Source organism: Callospermophilus lateralis, unplaced genomic scaffold (assembly GCF_048772815.1).
Source record: "Callospermophilus lateralis isolate mCalLat2 unplaced genomic scaffold, mCalLat2.hap1 Scaffold_107, whole genome shotgun sequence".
Classification (NCBI taxonomy): domain Eukaryota; kingdom Metazoa; phylum Chordata; class Mammalia; order Rodentia; family Sciuridae; genus Callospermophilus; species Callospermophilus lateralis.
The window spans coordinates 2,988,448-3,013,418 of NW_027510917.1; positions in this window are offsets into that span (position 1 = coordinate 2,988,448).

Sequence of the window (24,971 nt, forward strand, 5' to 3'; positions counted from 1 at the left end):
ATATAATAAATAGAAGCATATATTCTTGCTAGTTGTTGTTGCCATGGGAAACACCCTATGATTATTGTTTTAGTTTTTAAATTTCAATTATTTTACTTATACATGTAATAATAAAATATCTCTATAGTAATAAAATTGAAATTAAAATAATAAATCCATTTCTTATATATTAACTAAATATATATTGACGTTCACTGTAGGCAATTTAGTCTGTCCTTTAATTTACTTTTTCCATTTTTAAAATTAGACTTAGAATGTCCCCTTCTTTCTGATAAATTTTGAAAACCTAGCATGCTGTTTTTTTCCTAAAACTTCAAGTTTTTCATATTGTTATGAATTTTTTGAATCATTTGTTGTTTTTCTTTTTTTGAAGTAAAGCATGGTCCTTTTTGTTTTTACTTAATGACTAACTAGCTAACTGAGGCTGCAACATAAAATAATACTGGTGTTTTTCCAAATGATTAGAGATACCCTTTTATATAATCTAAATATTTGAGCCTCTATACTATTCTACTCTGCTCCATGACCTATTTGTCTCTTTCTTCATTACTATAATGATTTTCTTTCATGGTAGTATTTTAAGACAATTTTGTTTTATTTTATATTTTAATAACTCTTACATGAACTCACACACCAAATAACAGTTTTTATTGCACAATTATCATAATATACTGACCTCTTTACCTACCTTATATGAACACAAATTTTTAAAAAGTCACTATACCTACATATGTACATGTATATCTGTATATATTAGAAAAATAAATTTATCACACTAACCATTAAATTAATAAATATTGAATATACATATGACAAATAATAATTTTGAAGAAATGTCAAGAAAATAATTTCCTAGGCCTCAGTATATAAAGATAAACATTTTATAGTTAACAAAATGCTTAACTATGATAATACAATAATCTATATATTAAAAATTAAAAGATTAAATTTATTGAGTTTTATGGTAGGATGTGAAAATCAGAATTTTCAGGGCATCTTAAGTTCATTTAATAGGGCTATAGTTAATTCCTCAAAGATGGTGGGATTGGAGACCATGAGTTTTAGGGCTAGGTTTAATGGTAAACTTTACATCAAATTCAGAAACATTTATCCAAGATGTCCATTCCCACTCTGTTAGGGGGAAAATAATTTTTAAAATCTAGCATATTTTTGAGTTCTATTCCAGAAATATGTGTCTTTCCTGACAGGCAGGTCTGCCTGGGCATATCAGGACTAACCCTGACCATTTAGCAAATAGTACCATATTAATACAAATTTATTACTGTTATGTCTTGGAATTCAATTGTAAAACTAAAGCAATAATAAACTACTGTCCAATTGAAATTAATTTAATGCCTTTCAAAATATCAAAGTAAGGGACTCTAATCCTCATCTGATGTTTTGACTGCTTTATTTGGTATGCATATCCTGGGAAATCTAATTTTATTTTTGCATTGCTAATCCATTTCATTTCAAGCTGTGTTTTGATTTTTCATACCAGCAAACTTTCACATAGGTGTATAAATTTCTCATTTAGATGAATAACTATAAAATAAATCCTAATTCGAATATTCCTGAGCAAACCTTATTTTAGAATGCATCAAAATAGGAAGCAGTGTTCCTGAAAGACTTAACTGCTGTGTTTTAGGAAAGGAAAGATTGTGCTGTGCACACCTTGGGGCAGGTCAGCCAGTTACAAACCTCTTGGCTTTGCTGAAAGTTAGTGAAACAGATATTGCTTCACCTTCTTTATTTCTGTCAAATATAATATTGCCAATTTATTATTCATATATTCTTTTGGGAAGAGACCGTTCACATCTTTTATACCTTCCAAACATTTGCCAAATGAGAATACTCTAGTGATTCCCATGCATTTTAATCCATCTATGTGAAGCCTAAAAACATCTAGAACAAGGGAATTGAACTCATCCAGTTAATCAAAATTCATTGTTGAGGGCTTCCAGATTCTTTCTACTAACCTCTCACTCCTTGTGAAGGGATTTTATTGTCAGTAGTTAATATTTTATGGGAATGCTGTCAGCTTCTTACAGAGCTCAAAGTATTATATATTTTTTCTGACATAATCATAATTCCCATCAGTATGTTTAATGTCAGCATCTGTAGGATTCCTTTGATTTTTAAGGAGAAAAAACATAAAGAATTCCTGACTCGTCAAATAAGAATAACTGTGAATGCTTCAGGAAATTCCTATTTCTCTGGGTGAATGCTTGGGGACCAGAGGGACAGATATGCAATGGATGCCTCTCAGTGGTTTACAGGTTAACCTGTTTTTTTCTTTGCCTGTTGAACTGTGCCAGGAAAGAGAATTTCATGTGATAGCTTTGCACACAAAGACAAGTAATTTAAACTAAGGCAGAATGACACACACACACATGCACAACTATTTTGGATAATGGGTGTTCAGAAAATTATCCCACTAATAATAAAATCTCTGCAAAATACTATACATGTCTCAAAACACAAGACCATGAAAGAGTCTTGGAATATGTTCTTTGTGACAGGCTTTACATCAACTGGAATCTCATCAGTTTGTTTTGCTAAGTACCACTTCTTTTTTATTCTTGTTGCTGAGAACTGTGAAAAGAAACATGAAAATGACCTGTAAAGGCAAAGGGGCATTTGGGTTGTCAATTAATCTTTACAAATGACAAGCAACTGATTTAATAGTGAAAAATTATTCAGTTAACTAATATGACTGACCTTTTAGCAAAATTGAATGAATCATCCAGTTTTGGCTTCAAACAAACTCAAGCACTAAGCATAAAGCAAATGTTTGATCTATTGTTGATTTTGCTATGAGAAATGTATGCTGGACCCTATTCAGCTTTGAAGATCTTAACAAATGTTTTCTTCTAAAAAGCATATGAACTCTTCACTTATCCGAAACTTCCTCCATCATCAGGTGTTTTTGTGTCAATCACTTGTCTATGTTTTATTAGAATCGGGTTTAAAGAGAAGTTCTGTAATTGGTATTTGTTTCCCAGATAGAATATTGAAAATTTAAGATCTCACTATGAAGTTGAGATATGGTCAGGGGGGTTATTAAATTTGACTTTCTAATGTAGGAACTTTGCAGTAGCCATTATCTCTATTTATACAGAGGATCTTTTATATTTCTTGCATGATAAAGGCCTTATTCATTATAAGATAAATGTTTGGCAGAGCAACTTTATTTTTCTATTTTTCTATGTAAAAATTCTTGATACTTTACATCATAGGAAAGCATGTTCTATATTGATTCTTTTGAAACAAATTATCTATTTCCTTAGAAAGGCATTACAGGCCATGAAGATAAAGTTGAAAAAAAAAAAGATAAAATTTTAAAGTAGTTATTTCAGATATCTGGAAATAGACTGCTTCTTTGATGAATTTAACAACTGTTCTAAGCCAAAGTCAACACCATAATTAAGATTTTAGAAAATGAATTATAACTTGGTTATGAAAAGTCAAAGGCATTGTAAAAGAAAAAAAAAAACTTTACTTCCACATTTAACATTCTGACAAAGTAAATAGACATGACATGATTAAGAAGGGACATCTTCATACTCATGGACATTTAAGTTATACACTAAATAAAACTTGAAATGATCAGCTGAAAAAAAGTTTTAAATTAATGAGAAAATTTAGTTGGGAGGTATATACAAAATATTGTAAGATAGAACAATTAAAACATCAGTTTTAATACAAAAACAATGGCCAGATCAGTATACTAAAACTTCCAAATTATGTTTGGGCTAGAGCTTGAACCCAGGACCACATATCTATAAACTGTTTTATTATTTAAATATATTGCATACTATGAAATATTTTAGATTATTCCAAGTGATAATATGATTTTATTATTGTAAATCATTAGTATAAATAACTGCATTGGTGGATTTTTCTGACATTAAATAATTGTGAAGTAAATTCTATTTAAATATATCATATTTTAATACACTGTTGGTTTAGTTTAGTTAATAAAAATTTAGGATTTTTATAATTATATTCATAAATCAAATAGAAATATAATTTTTCTTTCTGCTATTGCCTACAATGGTTTAGTTCTGTACATGGTGTAGATTAAAAGGTAGAAAATCCCCCATCTTTTAAAAAAGAAAAAAAAAACTTCTAATACACAGTTTACTTAAACGTAGGCATAACCTATTCCAAAAATGTTAGTAAAACACATCTAAAAGTTCTTGAGAATTTTTTAAAAATTTTGGGGTGGGTGGAGTTCTGATTACCATTTCAAATTCTTATATGATTAAAATTTTATTTTCATACTCTATTTCTTGTAATCTACTTATATATTATTTTTTAAAGTTTTAGCTAGAATTTTAAACATAATAATGCATTGTTGCTAGTTTTACTCTTTAACAAAATATACTTTTTGCAACATCTACATATATTTTTTGTTTTCCTTTCTATATTTTTTCATCTCCTCATCTCTTTGTCTTTGAATTTATAACAGGAATGTGTCTTCTCAAAGCTTATGGGTTTGTTATTATTTTTTTTCTGTTTATTAACTTCATGTCCACCTCCTTCTTGCTTTAAAAAAACCTGTTTGCTTTTGCAATATTTTCCACCTCTATCCTTTTTAGTATATTTATAATATTTGCTTTATATTCATTTTCCTTTTACTGCATTAATGTTGCTTCTTCTGTCATATGATTTTATATTCATTGCCTTTCATTTTTAAAATGTTTGCCTTTCTTCCTACATTTTGTTCATGAAGATTCACCCTTGACTAGAAATGCCTGCTTTCTGGTGGTCCAGAATCCTGGGGCTAATTTTATTTCTTACTCAGAACTTCAAATGGAGTGGATATCCTATGGAAGGAAAGCCTCAAAGACTGAAAACCTGCCTCAACCACTCTCTGCACATGCTCCCTTATATACTTTATAATATACATTAATATTTTCATAAATATTAACCTTCTTGGAAAGATAAATAACTATCATAGGAAGATAAATAATTTAGTACAATTGTCAAAATCAACTAGAAGCTTCATTGATATGTCCAAAGAACATGACATGTTCTTTTTTTGAATATTTTCTTTCCACTTTTAAAATAATATTACTTCCATATCATTTTGTTAGGCTTAGGTAAGCATCGCCATTGCATTTCAATTTCAAAGTCCTGTGTGTCCCACCTATGAAATAGACTAATAAAGATGAGCAAAAACTCTAACTTGTTGATTCCTACCAAATGTATATGACCCTCAAACATTTATTGAAGAATCATGAATTAAATTAACTTATCTCTCTTAAAAAATTTACCCATTCCCAGTTCCAGATTCCATTAAAATAAAGAAATAATTAAAACGTGGAGAGAAAAAAAATATTCTTTATTCTATATGTTCCCTCCTTATTAGAGTTTTGGGTTCTTATTTAACCCTAATCTAGTATGTGTTATTTTCAAATAATGCATTTGGCTTATTATAAACTACTACAGGAAAAGAGATTCTTTTCCTTATAGGGAAAAGAGATTATGATATTATATTGATGACTTCAATACTTCTTTATATCTAAAAGAGAACCATGAAGATAAAAGATTATTAAAATACCCATTAGTGATTTTTTCACTTGTCCTGGAATTGTTGATTATAACAATGCTGACTTGTTTCTAGGGCATTTTTTTGTCATAGATTAATGAAGTTTACCTAATTTTGAAGATATTGAAAGACAATATTTAAATGGAGTAAGAGGAATTAAGTTGCACTTAATTGACAAAAAATCAATTCAAGAAGTTGACAAAGTATCAAATAGGTGTGAGTCATACATGAAGAAATTCTTGAAATCCCAACCACACTGGAATAAGAATCCATATCTATATCAACATAGAATCTCGGTGCTTTAGAATGTTGTCTCTTTGGTATTAATCTTTGATTAAAGATTCCTAATAAGAAAAGCATTAACTTCTATCAACATTTAGCACTTTATTAAATAATAGAATTTCCAATTTATGATGATCTTTCTTTATTATATAACTTTATAGCAGTTTGATACAATGAGTATTTTTCCCACAAAGTGTTCCAAAACAAAGAACTCTCAGTATAAATTTTCTTTTTATTGTAATCATTGAAACTTGGTATAGAAAACTGGGAGTATTTTAAGGTTAGAAATAAACAAGTTTGCTCATAAATGTATTTATCTGAAAAATCTTTATTCCACCCCTGCCATATACCAGATAATGTTTTGAGTGCTGACTTATTTTCAGTGAAATAACAGAAAATGTCTGGCTATTATAAGCATCAGAGTATTAGTAAAGAAGATAGCCATGAAAAAATTATACCCTGAATTATTTAATTTGAATATTGATACTAGTAACAATGATAAAGCAGAGAGCACTATAAAAACATATGAATGGAGAGTGGGAGAAATTTACTAGCTGTACTCAGGCAGGAGACGTCCTCTTAAAAAAAGTACACATTAAACCTGGGTCTGAAGGATTAGGAAGGGTAGCCAGAGTTAGGGGGAAAGCAAACAGAAGAAGAAGTTTTTAATTCTCCCACTCTCCTTGTCTATACCCCTAACTACACCCCTAACTGATTCTCAGTAAGAGTCAGATCGAAGGGAGGCTCTTAGCTTTTCTTCCTGGCTCCAGGTTTTCCTTGCCAATCATGAGTCCAAGTAAAATGGGAAGATGTGACCAAATGGCATTTAATGTAGTCTACAAAGAATTAATGAATAAAAGCCCTAGGATCCTTTTGTATTGGTGGATGTCAATTATCATCCTGCCAGGAGATGTTACTGTTTTCTGGGTAAAGTATTTGCTGAGTAAATGAGGTTAAGAACATACATTCATAATCTGTAGCCTTCCCACTCATACTGACTGACTGTCTCAGCATAGAGGCCAATGATTAAAAGGACATGGAAATTTACAGCTTCCAAGCAAGAGAAGGTCCCTTGCAATAATTTACAGCACCATGGAATATGCTTTGCCTTCTTGTTAAACCCTTATATTTAGAAATAATACCTTCTCCAGTCTATTACTTCTGAAGGGTATATTAATTTAATAATTATATAAAAAAGTAATATATAGAAGAAAATATTTGCAAGTTTTATTATTATGATTGGCATAGGTTATTTTTAGTCATTCAAGCTAACACTTTGCAATCAAGTATAGCATAAATAAGCTGTACCCTCGAGTTGTATTATATTCTTACTCAGGGTACAACTGAGTTTGTGATCATGCATTTAATTAAAATGTAGACATTAGCCTTGGCATTATCTTGTGTACAATCTGGTTAAACTATTTCTTAAAGCTTCATTGGAATTACAGAGTGACCCCATTAAATTAATGAAATGCAGGACAGCTACATTCTATAATACTGATGGATTATATATATCCAAGTCCTTGCTTATCAATGTGTTAAATGCTTGCTTCATTTCAGAGGATTGATTTCTAAAAGTTACTGTACTATCTTTACCATAGGTGTTATTAATAATGATATTTCAAGCACATTTATAAATATAGCCAAGATATCATGTGCAACATATTCATTGAACAGAAGAAGAAAACAATTATTAAGGAGCTAAGTATTTTGTTGTTGTTGTTCTAATGTTGTTCTAATGACAGTAGAATTCACTGTGATGATATTTCTATTTACAAGTTCAAATAGTACAAGAATGTTAAAGAAGCTATGGATGTCATTATTCCTCTCAATTTAAAACTGAATACATATTTTAATTATTACTCTTAAACTGTCATGTTAGTTGCTCAATGATTTGCATTTGATATTTCTGAGATTTTACCTGAAATATCAACTGAAGCATTTACTTTAAGCATTTAAGATATTGTAACATTTAGCAAAATGTGATCAATATCATTGATCAGAATTAATTGTTTACTAGGACTTTCAGTTCTAAGTATGTTAGGTAGATTTTTAAACTAAGATACACATAACAAACAGAAAACATTTATTTGTAAAATATTTGAACTTTAATAACACATGCTTCTCTGTCAGATTTTTTTCATTATCCACCCATTTATGCATCTACTCATGTATTTATTAACCACTACTGTGTGACAAAATATTTATTAACTGCTTATTGGGTAATAAGTTGTGAGGATATATAAAATAGATAATGATAAGCATTAATGCTTAATAATATACATCTTGTATCATGATCTTCTTTAACTATTTTATGTATAATAATACATATGATCCATCAATACCTGTAAAAGGGCTGGGCATGGTGGGGCATACCTATAATCTCAGCAGCTTGGGAGGCTGAGGCAAGAGGATCATGAGTTCAAAGCCAGCCTCGGAAACTTAGTGAGGACCTGAGCAACTCAGTGAGGCCCTGCCTCTAAATAAAATACAAAAAAGGACTGGGGATGTGGCTCAGTGGTTAAGTACTCCTGATTTCAATCCCTAGTACTAAACAAACAAACAAACAAACAAACAAAAACTGTATCATAATTAACCCCATTTGTGCTGAGAAAACTCAAGGAAAGACACATGAAAGAACTTTTCCATACCAATATTAATTAAAGTGAGTAAGATTCAGGTCAACTAGTTGAAAAGTTATACAATTAATATATTGAAAAATTCTGAGTAAGAATGCTCTTAATTCATTAAGTTCTTGTTTCTCTAAGATGAACAAATCTCCATTTTTTTAAATCTGAAGTATAACATAAGCTTTTAAATTAATCTGGTAGTAAATATGAACACATAAGTAGATGATTAGAATTCACCATAATAACATCTATTATAATTAAGTTCTAGAAGTATAGCAGGGTGCAAAAGAGAAACTGGGTATCCTTCAGAGAATATGATCTCATACAACAGAGATTCTCTCTGCCAAAAATTACAGTCATCCAATTACCAACCAAATCCTAAAACACTAAAAATAAAGTAACAGAAACCTAAATCATTTTACAGATATCTTATTACAGGGATACATATCTTAGTTTTAGATATTCTGCCAGGATTTTTTTTACTCAATGATGCTGGATCAGTAAAAAATGAATATATACTAATATTCAAATTTGAATTATTAATCCTTTGAGATTGGCTATTTCACATACACATATATTTGTCACTGTGGCTTCATAATTTAGTATATTTTAGTTATTATATTATATAATATTTTTAACAGATAACACTCTTGCTACAACTATGTGATGAAACTGAATATGTTACCAATCTATCTTGTTTTTCAAGAGCATCATTACTTGTAGAGATCACCCATGAGTTGAATTGGTTTGGTAATTACTCATTGAATTCCACTTAAGGCTGAATGAACTTTTGGTTGTTGTTTAATGCTACAGTACACTGTGCTATGTAAAATGTTCATTAATTCTTCTTTCAAGGAAAATAAAGAAAACTTAAAAAGTATTGTCTAAAAAGGCAGAAAGCAGTGATTACACACAGAAATAAAAGATGGGAATGGGGATCCATTTATCAGGTAAATTTAGGCAACTAGTTATTCTAATATCCTCACACACAAAAGGGGAACTATAATTTTGTATATTTTTTCAAATTTAATACTCAATTTTGCAAATATAGATACGCACTTCTATGATGTAACAAATGAGAAGCTGATAAAACTTGAATTACATATGTCTTTTAGAAATTTACATTTATTAAATAAGAAAGTCATTTTTTTCTAAATTCAAGGATTAAATAAAATTCTACCTATTTTAAAATTTAGTTAAATTTGTATATGGTCATAAGAGTTATCACTCACTAAACCTTTCCAATTTTGATTAAGGCATGCAATTACACAATTATGACAAACCCTTAGTCCAACTAGAACTATTTGTAAAATTTCTTTGAAAAAAAAACCACTAATTTTAAACAAAACTACATTAGTCTGGATAAAATACTGTAAGACAACTAAGCTACTTTGTTCAGAGAAGTATTAAAGCTAAGCCATATATATACCTCATAACTGGGAGAAATATTTTACCTGTGGTTAGAATCCAGTTTAATCTCTGGAAGAGAGAAAAAATAATTCACCAACTTTCTCCTTCAGATGCATTGGGATCAGTATTTCTTTAAAAATAAGGAATTACAGGCACTTGTCATTGGGAAATATGATTCTATAGGGACACACATATGTGATTGCAGCACTGACCAGATAAAGCAATCTTCCTAAGAAATTTCCTGACCTCTGCTGCAGGGTATATATTAAATCTCAGACATTGCATTTGAAGTCATAGATTAAACATTCACAATGAAACCAGACACAATACTGTGTATTAGTTCTCCCTGTGCCTAGAAAATTTTGTTCTTAGATAACCCTTTGGCTAAGAAAATCTTATTCTTTAAATCTTTATAAATTTTCACTTTGTCTGCCCACCTACCATAACCCACCCCATTTCTCGAATCCTGTTTTATTTTTTACTTAACTGTTTTTCTATAGTATATGTGAAGATGTTGCTAGATTAAGCAAATAAAAGTAGAGTATATCCACTTAAATTTGAGTGTCAGATAAATAATAGATAAAATACATATTATATACATATACTTATAAATTTGATATATTTTCATATATTAATTTACACATATATGCAATATTAGGACAACTTTATAGTAAAAAATTATTTTATTTGCCTCCCTGAAATTTAATTTTTAAATAAATCTGGTAGTTTTATATTTTAACTGGCAGCCCTAACTTACCACCTCCTTAAATAGGATAGAATTAACTTATTGTGGTTATTTTTTATTTTTTATCTTCAGTGAGAACAAGGATCTCTGACTATTTTCATTACTTATCTATTACCTAAGACAGTGCTGGGTTTGAAGTAGTTACTCAATAAATACTTAGAGAATAAAATTATTTTTATAAAGAGGATTTTTATGTTTTTCCCAAATATAACTGCAATGAAAGAAATGTGTACACACATAGCTAATTCAATTTTTAATCATTAATTAGTAAATCATATTTATCTTTACTTAATTATTTAGTATAAAATGTATTCATTCATTGAATAACATATTTGTTTGATTGTACCTGAGTTGATAAGTGAATGGTACATCCTAAGCATCAGCAGCTCTTGTTAGAAGACATAAAAACTCATTCCAGAGTCAATAATTTATTTTTTTAACAAATGCTGGGAAGGCACATACTTGTAGATTATTGTAATATTAAATTAATAAAGTCCTTCAGTTAGATATATTTCATTAATTAATTGTAGTAAACAATTGATCTGCTAAGTCAGGGTGCATCTGTTGTGACTCTGTGTTCAGTTAATTGGGCTATTTGCTGAGTAGGATTGAGCAATGGAATTACTTTTTACTACTTAGTATCTATAGGGAATTATTCAGGTTAATTTATGGTGACTGGCTTCAACATTAGACTCCTAATAAAATGTAAAGTTTTTAAACATCTCAAATGTAATTTTAAATAACCTACAATATGATTCCTCTAAGTGTTTGGGCTGCATTTGCAATATGTGTGTACAATCAGTGATCAATGTTTGTTCATTTATATATGAAAAGTAAGTCACACATGTTGGGGAACATTAATTTACAATTGATAGAAGCATTAATCAATTTTTCTTCTTTGACTGGCATTCCCATTATAAAAAGGTACATGTTAGCAATCATCCTTTCCGTTTATCTACAGTCTCTTTTTCAACAAAATTGAATGGATTCAGGCATTGAGGAAATGTAACTCAGACCTCTTCTAAATCTAGTAAAAATAACATGAATATCTATACAGAACTTAAAACATCTTTGCAAAAATATAATACATTCTGTCTAGCAACTTAAATATATAAAGAAAAAAAAACCCAAAAGCAATCAATAATTTTTTTTTGTCCAAACAAGAATTGCAACCCTTACATTTCAGTATTTCTCCTTAAGCACTATTTTAGTCAGCTTTCTTGAAACTGTGACCAAAAGATTGATAAGAACAATTAGAGGAGGAAAAATTTATTTGGGTGTACCGGGTTTAAGAGTTCTCAGTCCTTAGACTGCCAGCTTCATTGCCCAGGCTCAATATGTGGCAGAATGTCATGATAGAAGAGTGTTTTGGAGGAAAGCAGGTCAGGACATGGACACCAAGAGGCAGAGAAAGACAGCTCCCCTCACCAAGGACAAAATATAAACCTAAGGCACACTCTTATTGACTTGCCTTCTCCAGCCACACACTACCTGCCTACAGTTACCACCCAGTTACTTCCTATCAGTGGATTTGTGTACTGATTAGGTTAAGACTCTCATAACCTCATAATCTCTCCTCTGAACTTCTTGCATTGTCTCCCAAGCTTTGGGGGAACACTTCATATCTAAACCAAAGCTAGCACTCAATGGGCCAAATTACTCAATTTCATAAATTTTTGAAGTTGTAACAAAATATTTCAGAGGGCTGGGGTTGTGGCTCAGTGGTAGAGTGTTCACCTAACAAAATATTCCTAGCTGAAAAAGGAAAGACCGAATGCTAATACAAATTTTTCCATCAATTTTCTCACCCACTCCAATTAAAGTTTCCTTTCTATATGCTTTAGAAGAGTCCAATTCAGCTCAAATGTAAAACTTTTACTGTCCTAGAAAGTGAGTGGATTTCTGGCCTAAATGAATCTAGCCTGCCTTAAAACATATTTTCTCCACTAAGAGAGCAAATAAGTGAAATTCATCCTGAAAGGTTACAATGTGTATATCAATGCTCAATTATCAAGTCATTCAGGCATGCTAAATTATTCAACCAAAATGCTGAGGAAAGTCCTCCATACAAGCATCACTGAGAATGTATGTGATAAATCAAATGTCCAAATATGATGACTATGAAGGGAGATGTATTTAAGGTTGTGCTTATCACTGATTCCCTAATTTTTTCCTCCCAAATGTCAAAAAGTAAACCAGACTTATCATTATTCAATAGAGTGATGTGGGAGGAACCAGGCTGGAAGTAACCTCATGCTGAGATGGAAGACATGAGGGTGAGACCTTGGGAAATAAATCAATGAGAATAATCACAACTTCTATCAAGTACCCAGGTTGAATGCAGTGCTCTCATAGTCATAAGTCAGCTGGGTCATGTTGGTGCTACTTCCTTAACACTGCATTTTGTTGAAAACTCCACTGATAATATTTTATTCGATATATCTATGTTTTCACTAGGCAGTGATGTAGCTTAGATTGTAGTTATCTTCCACTCCTAATACAAGATCTGAGAGGTGGTAGGTACCAAAGAAATGCATTTAGTAAGTAAATATGAGATGTGAAACTCTGGGGGACAAGTCCCCCCCTTTGTTTTCCTAAACTCATGAGAATCTTCTTGAGTCAGCTTTTGTTCCTATTCCCTACTTTGTTCTCTGTGTTTCAGTTCTTTTTGGCAGTATTTAAAACTGCATATTCTGAGTTTGATGGGAAATAATTGATTTCTTAGCTGCATTTTAATCAAAGATCATTCAGGTTAATATATTTGTGGGATTTAATTGTCCAGTACTACAAAAATTAATTCTCAGCTCATCCATCTAGTCTCTTCATTCACTCTGCTATCCATCCACCCTCCATCCCTTCATCTACACATCGATCTATCCATTCTATACTCATGCAGACAGCAGTACTTGGCTTCCATTACTATGTACAGAGCATGGTAGGAAGTACTCCAGAAGATGCAAAGATGAAAGAAAAAAAATTCTGTTTCTGCAAAGAACTTTGTTTTGTGGCCTCAACTGATCTGTGTTCAAAAAGGCAACATTATTATAGAAATGTTAAGACAATCAATCAGTGTTTCCACTCATTTTTTAAGGTCAAGGACACTTTAATTATGACAGTTAAAATTTTTCTCACAATGATATATTTTGCATATGTACATTTTTGCATTTTTTCCACAGGGTTTATAGAAAAACACAATGGTGGAAGGATAAGACAGATCCTCTAATGTTGGTCTAACAAACAGATAGCATAAAGATTGAAAAAGGACAATTGAAAAGTAAGGTGTCTGCCCATCACTACTAATTTTTTTTTGTTTTTTTTGATGAAATTTATAAATTCACCTTGATATATCTCTTCTTGCTGTACCTTACTGTTTCTTGAATAGCACTTGCTACTTTTCCCTGCCAGTCCATTTCCTGGGATATTCTCCAGATATTCTGATCATCTTAATGTGTTTGTCTTTTCCAGTCCTTCACAAATGCTGAATAATGTCAACATCAACTTCATTTCTCTGAATCCTCCAACACTCCCACCACCCCAAAATAATGAGTTGTTGAAAATGCAAGAGCATCTTTCTCCCTTTCAAGTTTAATTTACTTACATAAAATTATTTATTTTATGGTAAATCACTGAGAACAAATATATGTTCATGTGTTCAAATTAGAATAAGCTAATTTTTGGTATATCACTTAAGTAATTGGCCCAAATGCACAATTAATTACAAAGATTTAAAAATAAGACCCAAACTTTCTATTCTTAAATATATACATTTCTAACAAATCTCACCAAAGTAGCTTAGTTAATTTTCTTATAGAATATACTTGATCTTGAGATATCCATGTTCAGCACAAATACATACTAATTAAGATAGTAGCATGGAGAAATCGTGTTAACTATTAGTGTCATGTGTGACAGTAATATAAAATTAATTGATATATGAGTTACACAATTATACTGCAGGTTATTGCTTGAAGGCCTAAATGGTGATCCCAAGCTTCCATTAGGTGACAGTTTTAATATTTGCCAGTTATGCTAATTTTATCTGTAGCAGCTGCGGGATCCTTCCTGCTTAGAAGAAGGATTTAAAAAATATAAGAAAACATGAACCCCTACAAAGAATTCAGAAAAAATACAACAAGAGTATATAAATTTTATTGCATGAATTTATTTAACAGATATATCCATTTCACATTTTCTCCCTGTTTATATGCCTGAAAAGTTAAATGCTTTCAATTACAATTAACAATGAACCTATACAAGTGTTTCCAAGTAGTTTTAAACTTGAATTTAATGCCACATATAATCATCCTAATAAATACCAAATTAAAGCAGTGTAAATTAAATCAGTGCGTATAAATAGTTGTAATATTTTTACTTATCCTCTTACAAACATTTCAATTCAATTTGCCTTTGGATTTAAGTCATTCTAGTTTCTCAAAAGGTAAATTTATATAGAGGATTCTTTTCCCAACTACAAACACTTTTTAGGCAGGTATTTCATAGTGTATGCATAGGATTTGTTCCATTGTATTGTGTCTCTGGAAGAAAAAAAAACAAATTATTCATTCTTTTGATTTTTTATCAGATATTCAACACATAGCTAGTATTAAAAAATGTTCATAAAAATTTTTCACTCTGGTAAAATAATTTGGACAATAATTTATCAACTGAGATATGGTCTCTCATTTTTTTATAAACTCTTAAAATAATAGATATCACAGCCCTGTGTTGTCTCATGTAAAGAAATAGCCAGAATATTTGTACTAGAAACCTATGATAATTAGTCCAAAAAATTCATTGCATAAAACAGAACAAGTCATACTAACATCCCACCCTTTCCTCCATGATTTCCACAAAACTTTAATTCTTTCCTCTTTATTCTACTAATTCTTGAATTTTACTTTTGCCTCCTTCACTCATCTGCTGAGTCTGTTCTGTGTTTAATCTGATTGTTTTCCAAAGTAAATCAATTTCACTATTCTTCTTTCAATTCTGCATATCCTATCATTCTCATTACTAGCAAAAACAAAGCAAGATAGACAAACAGCTAGCTCTTAGACAAGTAGGGCGGGAGAGGATGAGGCATCAGCAAACACTGAATAGTGAAATGATGATATTTTGTCTGGAGGAAATATTACCTTATAAAAATATTGGCCATCCTAATTTCTCAAGAGGGTGAGGCAGGAGGATCTAGCGTTCAAAGTCAGCCTCAGCAATGGAGGGGCACTAAGCAACTCAGTGAGTCCCTGTCTCTAAATAAAACACACACACACACACACACACACACACACACACACACACACACACAATAGGTCCTGGGGATGTGGCTCAGAGTTTGAGTGCCTCTGAGTTTAATCCCTGGTACACCTACCCCCCTCCCCCAAAAAATATTGGCCAAGAGTTTATAGTTGTAAAATCCTCTATATTTTACATATACTTTTTTATTCAGTTGATACAATATATATATATATATATATATATATATATATATATATATATATATATATATATATATATTCTTAGAATGCCTAATGAAGAGAAAACAAGGTAATTTAAAGGCATAGAACATGTACATAGAGGAACAAGCATCTAAACATGGATCCTACTGACTTCTTAAGATCCATGCCAAGCTACATGAATCAATGATACTGACATTCTTCAAGCAATGATATCAATGATAATATATTTGGTGTTAGAATAATTTCCTCTAGGATAGACAATAGTTAGTGATACCCAAAACCCTATAAAAGTAGAAAAAGATAGAAGAAGAAATAAATACTTTGATAGGAGTCTGAAGACAAGGGTAATGATGTTGTTCAAATCTTGGGAGAGAATTGTTAGAGTTTACTGAATGCTACCTTAGAAATATTAATTTAACCACAAAAACAAATGTTATTACTGAACCAGAATTGAGTTATTTAAGAACATTGCATAATTCTCAGTTTCAAAAATATTTTAAACAAGAGCTGTTACAAAGTTTTACCCTGTTACGCTTCTACCCCAATTCCACTTACCCTACAGTCAAAATAATCAAATAAATCCTTCAATTCTCTTCCACTCTACCACCGTTTTTATACCATACTTTAACTTCTTATTAAAATGTTCTTCTGTTTTCCAAAAACCATTTTTATAGATTACCTTTTTAACATTTTACTCTAATCTTATATCTGTTAACTCCATTATGAGGTTTCTCTGTAAAACATCTATTATATATCCTTGGTTTTATATCCTAAGTGTAAGATTTATTTCCATGTTTATTTTCTAGAAAAAAAGAAAGAAAGAAAGAAATATAACAAGTAAGCCAGAATATTCCCTCCAGCCTCAAGTCAATTTTATTCACCTGTATGTTCTTTTTTATTTTGGAAATATCATTCTACAGTTACTTTCTCATCTGCACCTTCTCAGGCTACTATAAGTAGGGTTTTTCTTTTTCATCATCGTAGTTATTTGAAGGTTTCCTAGTTTTCTCCTTTCCAAACGTGCATCATCAGTTGGTTCCAATCCTCCTTGCTCCATCTGTGAAATTGCAGACTGAACCACGCAAACAGAACTCATGATCTTTTCTACTTGTTTGTTCCTTTCACTTCCTGGCTCATTTAATGGTTCACCCACTCAGAAAAACACTGACATCACAAAAACTTGCTTTTCTGTTATGTTTTCCTACAGGTCCATATGGTGCCACCAGTTTTACTTCTGAAATGACCACTTTGTTTTCTTCTCTCCTATTTTAACTACCTTGGTTTAGACCCTTCCCTGGGGAGGTATTGAAATACCTTCTTAAGGAGCTTATTGTCATGAAGAGTTTCTTTTAGATTTATTTTCCAAACTGCTCACCAAGTTATTTTGTAACATAGCCAGATGCTTCTTTAAAACACTGTTTTTAAATACTCAGTCTTTCTTTTCTATTGATGAAATAAAATCCAATCTAGTTAAGCATACCAAGCACTGTACTTTATAACTAGGACACCATTGTCTTGCCACATCTCAGAGCTTTGTCAAGCTCACTACACACATAAGTCTGGACCCCTACCTGGAGAGAGTGTGTAGTCTGTATTTCTGTAACTTTGTTTCAACTATTTCTTCTTCATGAAATATCTCTGATTTTTCCTAGTCTTTTCCCAGGGGTAGATTTTACCTCTTGTGCCATTCCCATCTAGGCATGAGAAATCCAGCTTCATCCTTCCTGTCTAGGACATTTGTATTTCATTCTGCCTTTCTTTACCCTTGAAGGAAACAATGTGTACCCTCCTCTCAACACCCTAACCTTTTATAAATATTTCTATTAAAATGGCCATTTATGTATCTTTTTCTACCACTATTTATTGAATCCTTTTTATGTCCTAGGTGATGGAAATATGATAGTGATACTTCCACTCTATTGGCTTGCTTCTGGAATCTCATATTGCTACTTTTATTTGATCTTCATTCTCATTGCTAAATTGTTCTTCTCTAAGGGTTATTAGGGTTAGTGTGAACTTAGGGAAGGATTTGACTCTAAGAAGCTATACAAATGTTATTTAATTGGTAATGTAGAATTTCTCTGTCACTGTTTTACTTTACAATATGTTTGATGAGTCTTTCCCTCTAATATTCATGATACATTTGGAATTACTTTCTCATCATGCCTGAAAATACATATTCAGTCCATTTTCTGTGTTGTTGATGAGAGTTCTGTGAGAAAAAGTAGGCTCACAACTAATGGACTGTATTTCAGACGCGCTTTAATTTTCATGGCATTAGGCTCTTTCTGTGACTTTGATTCTGCTCAAGAATCTTGTGATCACAGAGTGATTCAACTGAATGCATTGTCAAAATAGTCATCAAAATTATTTAAAGTTAACAAAACAGTACAATCTTTTGAAACTCACAAAAAGACAGTTTGGAAGAGAGGAAAAGGGTATTTTTGTGAAAGACTATATTGCCATCCACTTGCCTTGATTTAAATAGTATTGTTTTCATTTGCCAGTTATTCATTATTTGTTCTGTTTATTTAACAAATGTGCATGTATGTGAGAATAAAATTGCACCATTATTATAAGTCAATTTCAAAGTCAGATTTTGATTATAAACTAGAATTTTGCAAAGGAATTAGTTCTTAAGGAAATGATAAATAAGCTGGGGATAGGGGATGTTTAAGAAATGTATAGTAATCATTCTAATTACCCTATCACCAAAAGCTACTATTTCTTATAAAAATAATGTGAAGAAGAAAGCTGATTAGAATAGAATAGCATATAGGAGTAGAAAAGACCATCACAGTATTAGTGTAAGGATGGGACTTCAGTACTTGTCAAGCTACCCATACCATCAAAGTGACCATTGGCCAGGATTTCCAGGGTAGAAAGACAAGGAACTGAAGTGAGGTACCAAGGGAGGGAGCAGGAAAAGATTAGGATTTCTTAAGCAGTGGTTGGAAATTGAAATTATGAATGTATTCTCAGCTAGCCAAAGTTAATGTACTTTCAAGAACTGAGGAGATAAAGCTAATTTTTTATCTTGTAATAAGTATTAATAATATCCTTTCATTTTGCAACCTCACAGTTTGAATGCCACAGACTATGATGATTCATATGTAATGTTTTATAATTTTCAAAATACAACCAGGAAGTACATATTATTATTCATGTTTCATGCATAAGAAAACCAAATCATAGATAATTTAAAGAATTTACTGAATTCAGAAAAAATGCCCCAACATATTGATTCCATTAGATTTTTTTTTTTCATTTCAGTTTTCTTATTCCTGCAAGTACTTGTGCATTTATATATGTAATGCAGCATGATTAACAAAACATAATTCCTGCTTTTGTTTAGGCTTATGTTCTCGGAAGCAAAGTAGGTAATTAAGACAATTGATCAAGTGTGCAAGAGTGAGCTGTGATGGGGCTTATGAGTCACGTTACGCAGAAAAACTGACTTTTAATGGAGCTACAAGGTAGATCTGGTATGAAAGTGGAAAGGAGGGTGGTCTAAGCAAAACATATAAAATCCAAAACACTGAGGTGAGGAAATGCTTGAAGTAATGAAAGACCACAAATAAGACAGGTTGGACTAGACTGCTGAGTTTGCAAAAGGAAAAGGGAGATAGTAGGCAAGGGCTCAGATTAGAGGTCCTTGCTCTTTGTTTACACATATCGGACATTTTAAAATTCTGAGTTTATGAAGAATTTAAGCAGAGAAGTGAAATGGTCAGTGGTGAATTACATTCTGCAGAAGAATATTAAGAGAAAGAAATATAACCAAGACTGAACTGTATTGCCTATTACTTAGAAAGGTGAGAATACAAATGAGAATGAGTCAGAGATAAGAATTACTATGGACATTTTGGGAGTCTTATTTGAGGGAAATAAGGAAATAACATGTTCAAATTGTGTTTAGTGAAATAATTATGTGACCCTGCGTATTCTTCAGTTTTTCACCACTACTATGTAATATGCATGTAGCAAGCAGATGGATAGCTTCTACTCACTGGGTGAATTCTCCTAATATTTCGGCATGCAGGTAAAGAGCCAGAGGGCAGGTCACAATATGAATTATCTTAGTGGCACTTTATGGAGGTAGTGAAAAAGGAACAATATTTGAAAAGTAGAGTTAGAAGTTAATTTGTGGAAAATTCTTTCAAATCTTGCAGCTATAAGAGAGGTTTCCAAAAATTTGATAATCATGTACTTTCCATGGTCTTTCAATAACATGTGATGAGATTTAAGAAAACTTTTCTAAGTCAAAGATGATAATAAAAAAGTGATCAAATATTCAAGAGAAAAGACTAGATTAAATTTTTAATCTCTTTGCAGCAAACATGATTAATAGACAATTAAAGTCACTTTAGGTAAAATAAATATGGGGAAAATATTTTATAGAGCTATATCCATGAGTTAATTCATAAAAACTTTATGTTCATTTTTAAAATATTTATTTATTTTTAAGTTTTAGGTGGACACAATATCTTTATTTTACATATATGTGGTGCTGAGGATAGAACCCAGTGCCTCGTGCATGCTTGGTGAGCGCTCTACCACTGAGCCACAACCCCAGCCCTGTGTTCATTTTTTAATTAATTGTTTTTTTATGTAATATGATTTAAATTTTCTAATGCATTGTAATCTTTTCACATTTAAATAATTGTTTTTATGCTTAATTTTTCATTTGAGGTCTTATATCCTTTCCCTTAAAGAATGCCCAAGTAACAGTAATAAATCAGAGCCCACTACACTTGGGTCTGTTTCTGTAGGAACTGATGCAATCTGTAAAGGAAAACATGGAAGAAGAGTCAATGGCAAGATACTAGACATTTTCCTCAATAGCACAATTGGGCTTTAATGTCAATAATTGGGGTCTTTTATTAACAAAAGAGATCTAGTTGTTTTAGTTCAAGGATACTCTGAGTCATGTATTGAATTGCTTTAAATGTAATGAAGATAAATTTTTTTAGAATAATGTCTGCATTATATAAACACATGATTTAATATTAACAGAGGAACATAGACACTGTGCATTAGAGATCCCCAAATTTTAATGTGCCTAAAGATTGCATGAAGACCTATATCAAATTTTGGTTTCTGTATCTTAACAGCAAGAGATGCTAACCAACAACCAAAAATTGCTTACTTAATCCACATTCCAGTGATTTTGATGCAGAGGATCTGAAAATCAAATCAGTGAGGAAGTACGTATATCCTGCTTGGCATATCTCACTTCAAAATTTTTTCCCTCTGATTTGAGGAACTGAAGGAAAATGCCAAGTAAAACATCTTCATCATATTGTTAATAAGTAAATGTATTTAAAGTCAAAATAATAGAATAATATGTGATTTAACACCAGAAACAATAACAAGGTTGTTATACATAAGTATATAAATTTGTAACATGCCAACATAAAAGGTTTTTACTTAAAAATCTCTGGAATTAGTAGTGGTACTAAAAAAAGAGAAAAAAAAATCACTGTCTGATTTAAATTTTATATATATATATATATATATATATATATATATATATATATATATATATATATATATATATATAATAGATGTATTGTAGGTTTGAATAATCATTTCAGCCAGGCTTCATCTCTTAATCCCAAATTAAATCTCTTTATCCCAAATTTTTAAAAGCATGTTACAATGAATATTTTAAAATTGAATTAAGAAACTTTGTCATATTTTTTAAAGTCAACTTTACTAAGGTATGATTTATATTGCCAGAATACTTGAATATATAAAGCAGTAGATGTGTTTTAATCCTTGAATTTGCAAATTAGTTCTTTGAAATTAAAAAAGTAAACAAATTAGAAAATAGATAAATAAAGTAGAAGTAATTTGTTCAAACACAAGATAAGAGCATTAAGTATGAATTTAATGTATCTTAAGGAAACTAAAATTCTCTACAAAAAATTTTGAAAGAAAAAGTCAAACCTTTCATAATTATTCAGTGTATATGTATATACAGAACTGTATTTAAAATATATTAGCACTGGGAAGATTTTAGAGATGCCCTTGGCTTATGTTCACTTTTTTTAATAACTTTATTTTATTTCTTTAACATGGTGCTGAGGATTGAACCTAGAGCCTCGTATGTACCAGGCAAGTGCTCTACCACTTAGCTACAGTCCCAGCCTCTGATGTTCACTTTTGTAGATGAGGAAAATGAGGACAGAGCCCTCAGCCACTTGCCCAGAAGAAAGCCTGGGAGATTAGTTTGGAACCTAGTGTCCCACCCTCTCATTTATAAAACTTTATTCTTTTTTTAAGTTACATGAAACTTTTGTGACATGGGTTGTATTAATCTGTTGATTTTCACATTTGTATCAATGTGAAAATCCACTGAGTTCACACTTTTCATACTTACATAAACTAACAAATACTAGTGCAGGTGTTTTATACACTTAAATTATAGTCCCACCGAAGGAGCTGTTTGAGACATTAGGATGAGAGAAAGGTTTTTAGCTTTATTTCCCACTGTAAATCACTGAAATAGACAAATATTAAGGAGATGTTAAAACTCTTTCTGTAATTATGTGCTTACAACACATAGCATGTATTCTGAACTGGGTGACTGGTTGGGATATTGTGGAAATGAGGCAAGGAAAAGACCACAGGTTATTAGAACTCTGGATGTCCCTGGAACTGGTGCTTTTTCTTGAATTAGAGTTTCAGTTATATATATTTCTTGAGTAGCCAACTTAGGTTTGTAGAAATTTCCAAGGTTAAAATTTTCATCAGAGAAGGAATACTTACAGTTTATCATATCAATTAAGTATATAATTTGAATGTAAATAAACAATACATAAGTCAAGTGAAATGTGAATTTTAGTTTAAAATGTGGACTTTTATTCTTCCCTTCACACCTTCACATAACTACCCAATATTTTTCTGCCATTGACTGTAGTGTCATTTTCATTCTGTTTATTATAGGGCATTTGCATAAATTTGCAAACATTTGGCCCAACCCAAAAATTTCTCAAAATGAAATAATTTTCTTTATATCTTTGGAACTATAGAGAGTATTTAAAATCAAATTGATGAAAGTTTTTAATAATTAGTTTGGGCATAAGCAAGGTCTCACACATACATTGAAAATAATTTTATTGAAAACTTTCTTTTAAATAGTATGAACTAAGTCAAAAAGTAAGATCTAAATATCTCTCAATCCAGTTCCTTCTTTATATCAGTAGCAGAAGGACAAAAAAGACTGCTATACTCAAGTGTGTACCTTGTCAGAGAAACAGAGCAGTGGAATGCAGCTTCTGATAAATCACTTTTTCAATTATTTTCCTTGTAATTCTTATTTATGTTACAAACTCTTAAGATCAGCAACAACAATAAAGTGTATTTCTTACTTGAGTTAATTCAAGTACATGTGGGAAAAGAGAAATCAAAATCTTGTATTTGCAGCTAGAACTTACAGATACTCAGGAACAATTAGAAAGTCAGATTTGATAGAAACACAGGAATGTCTAAACACCCTGTTAACTCAGGTAATAGAAAGCAGTTGGGTGACAAAAATGTCATTAAATATCTAATAGGAGTAATAATAATACTAGCTAACATATATTGCCTATTTGACTTACCAGGTAGTAATATTTTATACTTTATATACATTTTCATCAGTTTGAAAAATTTTTATAGGTTTCCAACTAAAATTTCCCCTGACATAGCTGAACCAAAATGATATAGCTAGTAAATAACTGACTCATGCTCATTTGATCCCAACTCTATATTTATTATTTGTTTTGTTGGTTTTGTTTCAATCTCATAGCTTCTGTTCTAGTTTACAACTTTTAAAATCTCTCTTTAGTATTCTGGTTAACTCCTTATCTTCCTACAACAGGGAGTATACTAGACAGTGGGAATTACTTTCTGTCATCCTTATTAGGTAGATTTTGAATTAGACTACATCTCTATCTTAGGTCATATGCCTCTCTGTTCCAGTCACCTTTAACTACAGTGAAGCATCATATGAAAACTGTGACAACACCTTATTGGGATCCAGGTAGAAATCAAGAGAAGGTGGGAGTTCTTTAAAGTATGCCATAATTTTAACAGATATCTTGTGTCTGAGCTCTTGGGAATATTAGATATTCAATATTTTTCCCCAATATTTATAGAAACACCAATTTCCATAACATCTGTTCCACACCTCTTCAGTTTCTTATGTAATATTTTATTGAGTAAAATTTTAGTTAGATTGTATATAGTGATATTTAGTGCATTCTCATTGCACATCAAGAAATTGAAATGTATTTTGTCTAAAAATATTTGAATTTCAAAAGTGAATTACCACATTGCTATCATTTAAATGAGACAGAAATGTGTTTTCTTAGTAGTTTTTAATCATTTTTATCATGATTAATTAAAATGTTTGTTGAAGAATGTCTAAAATAGATAATATTTACATAATTGTGTTTATAGTTCCACATCAAAGAAGTGATAAATGTCCTTGGGAAACAAGAATATAAACATATATAATGAATAATAATTAATAAGTTAGATAATTAAAGAAATAATGAGATATTTTGTTAACTTACTGATTTTTAATTTGCAAGAATTAAAATTAATTTAGTCTTTTTAAATATAGATTATGGTTTGGGGAGTTCATAAATTTAACAAATATATATAACATGGCACTTATAAATTTTTTTAAAGAGAGAGAGAGAGAGAGAGAGAGAGAGAGAATTTTAATATTTACTTTTTAGTTTTCAGTGGACACAACATCTTTTTATGAGGTGCTGAGGATTGAACTCAGGCCACATGATGCCAGGCAAGCGCGCTACAGCTTGAGCCACATCCCCAGCCCCAAACACTTATAATTTTTTTATTTAATTTTTATTATTTAAATGTTAAGTTTCCTTATC